Source organism: Camelina sativa, chromosome 2 (genome assembly GCF_000633955.1).
Source record: "Camelina sativa cultivar DH55 chromosome 2, Cs, whole genome shotgun sequence".
NCBI lineage: Eukaryota > Viridiplantae > Streptophyta > Magnoliopsida > Brassicales > Brassicaceae > Camelina > Camelina sativa.
Genome location: NC_025686.1, coordinates 11,700,126 through 11,709,856, shown reverse-complemented (window position 1 = coordinate 11,709,856; position 9,731 = coordinate 11,700,126). Strand labels below are relative to the sequence as shown.

Here is a 9,731-nt window from a genome sequence, read left to right as displayed (position 1 = left end):
AAGAGGTAGCTTCATTCCTTTGCATCATGGAACCGACATTATACTCATTCATCGATTGAGACCCAATATCAGTCGTTCGATTCACCTTCAGACACATGAAAACTCAACAACAATCCTCTAAAGCACTTTCACAACCGACATAATTAGATGAACATTCAGCTCTCTGATCCTACTTCCATGATCAATCCATCACTCAAGATGTCAGACCCTTGATCCATTGCTGCTCTCTGGAGTTTACCTCTTAGAGAGTCATGATCATTCCTATGAGCTGAAACAAACAAGCTTAAACGTGAAACACTTAACATACACATCAGTGCACACTTGTTGAAGACATACAAACATTTCTCATCAACACTATTTACAATCAGCCTCATGTTTCAGCAATCATTCATATAAATTTAACTACAAAAACATTAATTTTACAACACATTTTTTCTTTTCAGCCTTTTATACACAACCTCAGACATCCAAACATCGTTAATCACAGGAAGTGAGGGATCCAGAAAAGCAATAGACCATCAAGAGCACTTTTATATTAATTTTTACTTCTTAAAGTGAGAGGCTTTCATACCTTGAGATCTGTTATGTAATGTGTGTCAACCACTTGTTCAGGACTTCAACAGAAACTACCACAACCTTTTGTGAATCTTCAAAGAACAACTCTATGATCAGTGGCTAGTCTTTCGCTCTGGCATGCCTTTGATTCTCATGGTTCATCATCAATGTGAAGTAGGCAGCTGGAATTTCCTTTGGAGAGTGCATTGACAGGAGTGTATCAAGTCTTTTTTTTTTTTTTGACTTTTCATGATACACTACCTTAGAGCTTAGATCCAACAGGCATGAATGATCTTCACAGTTTAATGATATGAACAATCTTCTACTGAATCTCCTGATTTCTATCAGCGATATCACTTGACTTCTCAACCGTGGATATTTGTGCATTCCCTTGTTATTATTCTTGAGGGCTCTAATGCAGACGTACCAGCCACATGACTCTGTTTTTTTTTTGTTTAATTACACACATTTGGTACTTCTTTCAGAATGGAATGCATAATAATGCCACTCCTCAGCTCTTTGACCTCCTCCTTTACGACAACGTTTTACGAGATCCCCCATATGAATTGGCATGACAGGCAGTTGTTTTCCACTAATTCTTTGTTTAGACAGAGTGTTGCTCTTTTATCCATTCTAGGAATTCTATGGCCTGTTCTGATGCATGTCCCTGTATCTGATCAACACAACTCACAGAACATATTAGATCCCACAAACACCAATGACTTTTCTTAGAATCATGTGTTGATTCAAGTCCAATGGTTTTGTAAACAAATCAGCAATTTGCATATCAGTACTCTGATGGTCTATTACTATCAGTTTCTCCACAACTAATCTATGAATAAACTAATATTCAGGATCCTGTAATTGTAATTTTAGTACATGATCTACAACAATATTAACAAACAAATGATTATCACACAAAATTGATGCAAGGTGTAAGAATGTACCATACGCTGTTCTCATTTGTTTGATTCTCATCGGATGATTGGAACAGGTTCCCAAGGCATTAACCTCATATTCAACAATTGAACGAGGTACCTTGACAAGCTTCTGAGCGTAGCAGAAGATCATATTTGTTCTCAAAAGGCAACAGCCACCAGATCCTTCACGGTGAATCAGAGATTGAGATCTCTTCAAGTTTCTGCTAGCTCCTTTCGTCAACACCAACCCTATGGTGGATGTGCCTTTAAAATACTTGGCACTCCTTTCAGCAGCTCGCATGTGTGATACTTTACGATTGTCACAGAAACACTCACAGCTTTCAAGTACATAGCAGATGTCTGGTTTGATGGTACAACACATCTTCAGAACACTGATCAGCCAACTGTACTAGTTACCATTCACACAATTTCTTGATAGACCACTTCCAACTCTCATGGGTGTGGCTTCATCTCCATTTCTCTGTAACTCACATGTACTGATCAAACCTTTGGCATACTTGCATCGGTATATGAATACTTCATCATTTGTCTGACGAATCTTTAATCACAGATTAAGATCCTCAGAACCTTACAGTTGCTCCAAGTAAACAGTCTCGTGTTAAAGTGAAGGTGTTGTGTCTAGCGAACTCAACATAGAGCTTTGTACGACCAATCGTCCCTTGTTCTCCATAACTTGTCCAACTTATCACTACAAGAAATATCAACATTGATAGCATAAGAAGATAGCTCATTTTCCTGAACTGCTATGAAAGATCGATGTTTTATATTAATCACTATACCATAACACTAAATAAAAGCTACGATAAAAAAATCACTAAGCGGAAAGCAAAAATTGTTTATTCCGCTTATACTTACTGAAAAAATTCACTTAACCGCCATGTATCCTAGATCTAAAAAAATTTAAGTCCCACATCCCAAATACAACAAAAAAAAAAAGCTTATACTTTTCTATACGAGAGAAAGAACAAAAAAAAAAAATCCCCCAAATCAAAACCTAGGTCTTCGGCCTCATCAGAACACAAATAAATCTTTCCTCTTGATTCATCTTCATCACCATGTGGATAAGAAGCGTCTCCTCTCATCTCAAAACCCTGGCCGCCGATGTCGTTGCTGATTCTCCTCCTCGTCGATCAATAGCCGGCTCTGCTAGTCCCGTTGGGTTCAATTTCGCGGCCAATCCAACAGCTATTTCTGCTTCTTCTTCTTTTTCTTCTTCTATGTTCTCTCGACATCCCAGCTCTCGTGGTTCATTGTTACTATAGTTTAAACGTTTTCAGATCTCGAATTGGGACTCTATAGATAGCGGATTTAGATTTTTTTTACGATGCTTTCTTCATAGATTTAGAGGATATACATAAATATGGTCTCGTAGATTGGTTTAATACTCGACTATGTCTACTTATTTGCTGCAATTTTGTAGTCTCTCTCCTCCATTAGAGAGTGAATGATTTTTTATTATGGTTTGTATTTTGCAGTAGAGACTCATGTGAAGAAGAAGGTGTCATGAGAAGGAGGAGCTTGTGGCTCAAAAGGATGAGCTTGAAGCTCAAAAGGAGGAGCTTGAAACTTGAGCTTGAGATGGTACTCCAAAGACTTTTTTGTTCTTCTTTAAGACAAACCAGATCTAAGGTCTTTTCCTTGTTGATTTGATTTTTTTTTTTTTGCAGACATCTAATGGCTTGCAAGTAAGCTCAAGGCATTTGACTATAGTCTATAAAATGGTTCTGAGATCGATCTTCACCAAGGTCAGAAATTCTTTAGTTCTCGATTTTGAATATGTCTGCTTCTTCACTCCAAAAGTTTGTAGGATTTTATTGACTCTTAGCTTTGGTGTGTATTGTCGACTCAACCTTTTTTTTATAGAGTTATACTCATATTGCTTGTGTCTTTCAAAAGGAGGATAAGGAGATTGAAATGGAAGATGCAGATAAAGAAGAAGGTAACTTTGGTGTCGGGTTTGCTAATTGGCAGTGGCCCTTGGGGAAGATACAATCTTATTCTGTTGATGAATGATGATGTGGGTGTTTTGTTGTCCACTACTGACGAGGTAAGTTCCTTTTAACTTGTTTGTATTTCTTTAGGTTCATTTGGGTTTGAAAGTTTCTCTTTTCTGAAACTGCTGAACTTTTTTTCGTTTCTTCTTGTGTGCTCCAACTTCTAGAGATAGAGAAGCTTCTCTTTTCTTTTAATCAGAAGACATGTTAGTATTTTGAATGGTTAGTTAGTACATTAGTGTGATTGTTCTTGTTTTGTCTAAACGTTTAACTATGTTACAGGTTTTTGCATTGAGAGATGGTTGATAGTGAAGGTAAGCATCAAACTTGTTTAATTGGTTTGGTTTATGAAACATCAATTGGTGAATCGTTAGTTGTTTGATATCCTGCTGGTTCATGTGTTCAGTTTCATGTTCAAGACTTGTCTCTATTTGTCTGATGCTTAGCAGTGAATTGCTCTACTTAATGTTCCTGCACTACTGTTTTGTTTGATTCAGGACGAGCCCATCTGACTTTATTGTTCCGTTTGATCAGTATATGGAATCTGTGAAGAATAACTACTTTATCGACATGAGATTTGTGTACCGAAACAGTTCTTCAAACATGTGTACTGCTTTTGATGGGAAGGCGAAATAGATAGAGGAGAAGAGACTGATGATATGGAAGTTTGTCTCAGTCCTTATAAGTTTTAATGTTAGTTTTTTTGGATAAAACTTGGCAGCATAGTACAAGACTTGTATGATATGTAAGATTTGTTTAAATTAATGTTATGTATGTTGATGATATTTATGAAATAATTTTTCTTTTATATCAATCCTCTTAAATTAGTGTGCAAAACTGGGGTCAAATATATAAATTATAAAAATAAAATTAAAATTTAAATCTCTCCATATAGCAAAATAAAAATCCTATGACATAATATAAAATGGCACAAAATATGTGTTACCGAAAACTATATTATATCATCTGATTAGTGCTATAAAAGAACGAAATATAATAGCACATGTCAAAAACGCTATACTAGAGGTGACACCTAAGATAGCTGCCGATAACATAGCGTTTTAACGCTATTAAACACATACGATAGCGTTTATCGTGTGCTATGAATATTGATTTTTCTTGTAGTGTATCCAACTTATGTTTTCCACAATCGTGACTCACAGACAACAAAGTTCCTTCAGCACAATGAATTCATCAGCCAAGCGCTGACCTGCAATAACATCTATAGACTTGCTAGCCACCTCTGTAGCTTTGCCCATGTTTCAACTTAACGCCATTTGCAAAGCTCTGACATGCAACACCACTAACTGCATCCGAACAACTCTGTGTAATAGCAGCAGGAACAACAACTCTGCCCTCCTGAATCCTTCCAACAGCTTCTTGATGGAAGTGATTCTCACAGTTTCCTGAGTGCTACAGCTTACACTTGACAACAGCTAGTTAATACACTCCTTCTCAGACATGTCTCTAGAATTCATAGAACACTGTTGATTGAACTCTTTTGCTTGTGGATTGGACAACTTCGATATATAACTGCTATTATCAGAGCGCTGATCTTGGATTCAAATATTTTCGTGCTCATCAACCGCCTGACATCTTCCCTTGGTGAAGGTAACATCTAAACCCTCGTCACACAACTGACTGATGCTAACCATATTGGCTTTTAGACCATGGACAAGGTAGACACCATAGTGGGCTGATCTTTACCCTGAGATGCATGTTTGCCTCTGATTTTACCTTCAGCTTCATCTCCAAAAGTGACCATGTCAGATAAGCCTTCTTCAAAGTTGTGTAGCCTTCCTTGATTCACAGTCATGTACCTTGAACAAACATAGTGCTTCAATACAACAGTATGTTGACCATCAACAGTGTGTGCAACATAACAATTCATGTCACGCTTCTTGATGTTTACTTGCCTGTATCTTCGAACATATTTGTGACACTCCTTCAGATGCGTGAGTGGTATAGTATAATCTAGACACTTGAAACATGCAGCTTTGTGGAGGCTCTAACTTGGATACTAACAGCGACATGTTCTTTTGTTCAGATCTCCGACACTCCACATTCTTGCCTCACCTTCTGATTTTGTCCTTTCTTTCATCGATTTGAGGTGTAAACCATTGTTAATTGTGGTACTTGAAGATCCAATATAACGATACATATCATTCTTCCTAATGAAGACTCGATTGCCTCTTCTTCCAACCTTGTGGAACTTCTTCTGGTGTGTGAGTTGACTTACACGATTCTTAAATCTGCAGCAATCAACCTTAGTATGACCAACCACACCACAATACCAACAACGACCCAATTTCTCTCTCAGGTTGTTCACAACAATCATTTGATTAGTCTTCTATAGGTTGAACTCAAACGCTCGGTTGATGTCTGAGGGGGTGGTTGTTGGACTTCACTAACAACCCGAGCCACGGTAAATGTCTCATACTTTGATTTGAAGTTGTAGCTGGAAATTTTTAATTCAAACTCGAATGTCCTCCCAGTTAACTCTGTAAGTACTTCAGGCACACCATCCTTCATTGCAGGCTATATAAATGGAGGATAAGAGAATGATACGTAGAGAAGATAAACATGAGAATAGGATTAATGCGCAAGTTGTATGCATGGGGAGAGGTTAGGCTGTTACAAACCTGTGAGTCAATCAACTCTGTAACTCCAATGTTTATCAATTGTGTGGTGGGTTCATCAAGCATAACAAAAATTGTTTTGTCTTTACCGTCCGTGACAGCCAGCTCAACCCGATACTTGACCACACCAATCGGCTCACAAGAACAACGTTTGCAAATTAGGGAAGATCCTGATTCCACAAGCTTTAACCCACAATTGCCACATGCAATGTATTTCCACCCTCGGTCAACCACGATCTCTACAATGTAAGCTGTGCATTTGAACTCCTTCTCCTACATTTATAATAGTATGCATGTGTCATGGAAATGAGTTTAGGAATGGAAACAGTGGAATTAGATTAGGAAATAGACCTGTTCTGTTGAAGTGGATACAAATTTGCGGGCCTCTGCAATTGAAAATGTTTCAATTATTGCAGGAGTTTTACCTCCATTAACAGTCGGTGGTACCCCATCGGGAAGTGAGGAGCTGTAATTTCATAGGAATATATTGTCAAACAAAACATGGTAAGTATTTGTATATTGTCAAACAAAACATGGTAAGTATTTGTATATTGTCAAACAAAACATGGTAAGTATTTCAAAAAAATGGTAATTTTAAGTGGGGGAGATGTACCTTTTTGGAAAGACTTTGATAGCTTCATAGTCCTCGCCTCTGTAGAAACGGGTTGAGTATGTTGTGCTCAATGACAGATTGCCTGCATTATTATTTATTTAGCAAACATGTGGTTAGAGAGGGTAAATTGTGTAGATGTAAATATAGTTTCGCTACCTCCATAGGACTTTGGATTGATAGCCATGATTATTAGTATAGTTGATTTGCCAACAATAGAAGCATATAACTTCCGGAATTCGGCTGCACATCCATCCCATACCATGATGCGGACATTGTTACCACTGCATATATATTGAGAAATTAAGTTCTAGTAGCTGGGGGAATACTTGTCAATGTTAGATGGGATGAATGAGAAACTTACTCGGCTAGTCGCAAATATAAAGTGATTTTGTCCTCTGAGGATGGGTCATCCAAACTGGTCCCTTGANGAAATTAAGTTCTAGTAGCTGGGGGAAAACTTGTCAATGTTAGATGGGATGAATGAGAAACTTACTCTGCTAGTCACAAATATAAAGGGATTTTGTCTTCTGAGGATGTATCATCTAAACTGGTCCCTTGAATCTTTGTTAGTTCCCCAACAACATCTAGAATGTGAGTACTTGTTAATGGGATGAGCAGATAAATATATGACCAGATAATGATGCGGATAGACATAGATATTTAGAGAGCACTACGGTAAATGTTGATTAGTCCCAGCAAGAGTCCACAATTCATTTTTTTGTCGGAACCTAAACATCTCATGTGGAATCACGGATATGTTTCCTTCTATGGATGTAAGGATAGTCTCATCCAAGAACTTAATAACGTAGGGATGATCTGTTAGTTTGTATTGTGGAGAGCTAGTATCCACTTGAAATTCAGAAATATTGTAGATGCTTCCCTCGTGAAGGTCATCCCGGAAGCGGTAAACTCGGTATTAGTGTATGGAAACTTGAATTAAGGTAGAGTGCATTATATATATCTTTGTTACTAATTAAAATAAAGGAGCTAAAAAGATGTATATAAACATATGGAAGTTGTATACCTGTTCATCAAGTAGGAGGAAATCTAGGCTGATTATTTTGCCATTTTGATGGAAGCTTTAGCATGCCATTTGCGTAGAACCCGGCCACACACCATTTGAGGATCACGTCCTGGCTGTAGGTCCTTCAATGGAATTATACTCATAATGGGTAATTGGTAATGGTGGTAAGAATCGAATATGGTAATTTGGTTTATATATAGTAAGAGCCGAGTTTGGGTTTTAAGGGAGACAGTTAAGAGGAAGACGTGGTGTAATTAAGAGATCGTGGAGGAGATTGTTTTTTGAATATTGGTGTTTGACTTGTTTTTTGAATATAGGATTTTGTTTTAATTTTGTAGATATGAGAAGTGATGAGTTATGATTTTATAACGTAGTCTTAATTTCGTATATTTGGGAAGTGATGAGTTACGATTTTGTGTAAATTTCGTTAGTGTGGGAATAAATGTGGAGGAGTTACGATTTTGTGTAAATTTCGTTAGTATGGGAATAAATGTGGAGCAATATAAGAGGGACATTAAATTTGAAAACCTATTAAATATCAGCCAGCCAATTTAAGTCGTTTGTATGGGATTAAATGTGGAGCAATATAATAGGGGCATTAAATTTCGAAACGAATAAAATACCAAACAGCGAATAAGGAGCGATACGGGAATCAATGTGGAGCAATTTCGTAGCTATGGGAAGTGATGAGTTACGATTTTATAACATAGTCTTAATTTCGTATATATGGGAAGTGATGAGTTACGATTTTTGTGTAAATTTTGTTAGTATGGGAATAAATGTGGAGCAATATAAGAGGGACATTAAATTTGAAAACCTATTAAATATCAATCAGCCAATTTAAGTCGTTTGTATGGGATTGACTAAGTGGTTGATCTTATGTTGTTAATGATTAAGAATATGCCAATTGAATATGTCTGATTAGAGAGCTATTAAGACCTTGGTTTCCGCTGCAGCCCGCTGGGCTTTATGAATGTTAGGTTTCTAATCATAGTTTTGTGTAAACAAGCTGTTGATTGATTTTGCTAAATAATGATTGTTGGTTTGTCTAGTTGTTGCTTGTTCTGTTTTTGGCTTGTGTTTGTTGGAGTGTCTTTTCAGGTTGAACCAGAGAGATGCTTGAGTATCAAACTCAGTCAAAAGGGAGAGATTGTAAATGAAGATTCTAGAACAACTCACTGTGAGAAACAAGTCATTGGGCCAAACAGAGCGTTGTGCCAATCAGGAAGTTGCATCAGATCACAGACGCTTGAGTTGCTGACATGGATGTGTGAGCTGACGTGACAAGACATGAGTGGATGTGATGATGTGTCAAGGAAGGCTATTGACTTGGCATTGAAGATAGAGACAAGATTGTACTTGGAGATATGGAAAATATTCTCTGCGATAAATAAGGAAAGGTTAAGCTTGAGCAGCAAGCAGTTTCCGTTTGCTTGGACATATGAAGAATATTCTCCGCAACAGTTAAGCAAAGGATAAGGCTGAGAAACAAGCAGTTTCCTTATCCCGTGATACTTGGAGATTTGCCTTCCAGGGTTTCTCAAGTCGTGTATATATATTTTAGGAGTAGGCCACGAGCCAATTTAAGCACTCTAGAATATAGATACGTTTGTAAACTTCGAAGCCACAAAGATAAGGCTTAGAAGGGGTGTTCCCAGTTCTCTGTGACGTTAATCAGGATGGTGCTTAAGTGCACAGAGAATTGTTTTTCTTTCTCTTAGATCTACTCTGGTGAGAGTTTAGATAGAAAAGAGAGAGGGTGATTTTATTCTCTTAGATCTACACAGGTGTGTGTTTAGATAGAAAAGATAGAGGCTTACATTCATTCTTAGTCGGGTTCAATCCTATTGGGTAGAATAGGTTGAGTAAGGGCCGAGACAAAATTGTATCCTTGTAAAAGATAAATTTTGTTAATAAGATTGAATAGAAAAGCGTTGGCTTGGCGCGTTCCAAGTGTGAATCAGT

The 9,731-nt window shown here is 37.4% G+C and overlaps 1 long non-coding RNA gene across 1 annotated transcript; it reads left to right on the top strand.

Annotated features, from left to right (window-relative positions):
- On the top strand, positions 3,700 to 4,275 carry LOC109128483. The gene is made up of 2 exons (XR_002034911.1): positions 3,700 to 3,804; positions 3,988 to 4,275. It is a non-coding gene; the product is annotated as an uncharacterized LOC109128483 (long non-coding RNA).